Genomic DNA, 1693 nt, shown 5'->3' with positions numbered 1-1693 from the left:
AAACTAGGATGATATTGATTGGGTACAGGATTACCTCGATAGTTGTTGTAATTTCTGTTGTTCATATATTGAGCTTGCTCCACGCTCTCAAATCCATCAGCAGAAATTACGGCAGTCTCTAACGATGCTGTCTTAATAGAACTTTGATTCTCTTTGGTCACTGCAGCCAACTGTGTAGAAATAGTAGTCATCTGAGCAGTCAAAGCAGTGAATGCATCAACCTCATGAATTCCAGCAGGCTTTCTTATCGCAGATCTCTCACTCGGCCACTGATAACTGTTAACAGTCATTTGCTCAAGCATATCATAAGCCTGTTCAGGAAATTTAGAAAATATTGAACCTCCAGCTGCAGCATCCACAGAAATACGAGTTGGTCCATTCAACCCATTGTAGAATAATTCGATCTGTTCCCAGTCCGGAAAATTATGGTTCGGGCATTTCCTAAGCAATTCCTTGTACCGCTCCCAAGATTTATACAGTAACTCATAATCTTGCTGTTTGAAAGTAGTGATCTCAATTTTCAGCTGGGCAGACTTGAGTCTGCAGGAGGAAAGTACTTAGCCAGAAATTTGGATGCCATGTCTTCCCATGTAGTAATACTCCCAAGAGGTAGTGATTGCAACCAACTGCGAGCATTGTCCCTAAGAGAGAACGGGAACAATCGTAGTCTGATGGTGTCCTCAGTAACACCATGAATCTTCACTGTGTCAGCAATCTCCAGAAAAGTACGCAGATGCAAATTTGGATCTTCAGTAGCTGCACCCCTGAACTGATTCTGTTGCACCATATTAATCAGAGCTGGCTTCAACTCAAAATTATTTGCCGTGATGTTCTGCCGAGCTATCCCAAAATAATGATTATTGATCACCGGTCGAAAGTGATATCTGATAGGCACCGGATCATTATTGACAACTCGTTATCTTTCTCTTTCTTCAACCATTTGTTGCAACTCTTCTCTTCTAGATTTTCGCAAAACTTTAGCAGTTTTCTCGATTTCCGGATCAAAGAGCAGTGAGTTGTAACTTTGGCTTTTTCGCATAAACAACATAGACAGGAAAATTTTTTAAATTAGAACCAAAGAATTAAAATAAAATGCTCTAAATCAAAATTAAGACTAATTAGCACAATTTAATATAAATCAAATAAAATTCAATCCCCGGCAACGGCGCCAAAAACTTGTTGCGTGTTTTTCGCTCGTAAGCGCACGATGTCAAGTTATAATATAGGAATTAAGTCCAAGTCGATCCCACGGAGAATGAATAAGTGATATTATATCAAATATTTGCAACTAATAAAATCTTAATCCTATGTAGAGCTACGAGAATGATTTGAGTTATATCAAACTAAAATTTGCAATAAATAAAATTAAATAACCATGAGTTTGCGAGATGAAAATTCATTAAGCGATGAATGCTAGAGGTTTATTTTTCATGATTGTTTAATTATCAATTCTTCTAGTTTATTAGCCAAGAATCCCTATTATTTTTTACTACCTCTCTTGAGTGTCAAGCAGAATTTCGTATTCAATAGCAAACTCAATATGTCTATCTAAGTTTAACTATTAAATCCGGTAAATAGTACAAGAATTCTTCTAATGACTTCTATGGAGTTATATGTATTTCGAACAATATAAACATCAAAGATATATTTTCCTATTTCGTATTCAAAATCTCCTCTCTCGAGTGATAGATTC

General features: G+C 36.6%; 1 non-coding gene across 1 annotated transcript; it reads left to right on the top strand.

Moving 5' to 3' along the window:
• Positions 1-420: 420 nt before the first annotated feature.
• LOC140869947 (small nucleolar RNA R71) lies at positions 421-526 on the top strand. The gene has a single exon (XR_012146935.1). It is a non-coding gene; the product is annotated as a small nucleolar RNA R71 (small nucleolar RNA).
• The last annotated feature ends 1167 nt before the right edge of the window (positions 527-1693 follow it).

Source organism: Henckelia pumila, chromosome 4 (genome assembly GCF_033568475.1).
Source record: "Henckelia pumila isolate YLH828 chromosome 4, ASM3356847v2, whole genome shotgun sequence".
NCBI classification, from domain to species: domain Eukaryota; kingdom Viridiplantae; phylum Streptophyta; class Magnoliopsida; order Lamiales; family Gesneriaceae; genus Henckelia; species Henckelia pumila.
Note: the sequence above shows the minus strand (reverse complement) of the source record. Positions and strands in the feature narration are given on the sequence as shown.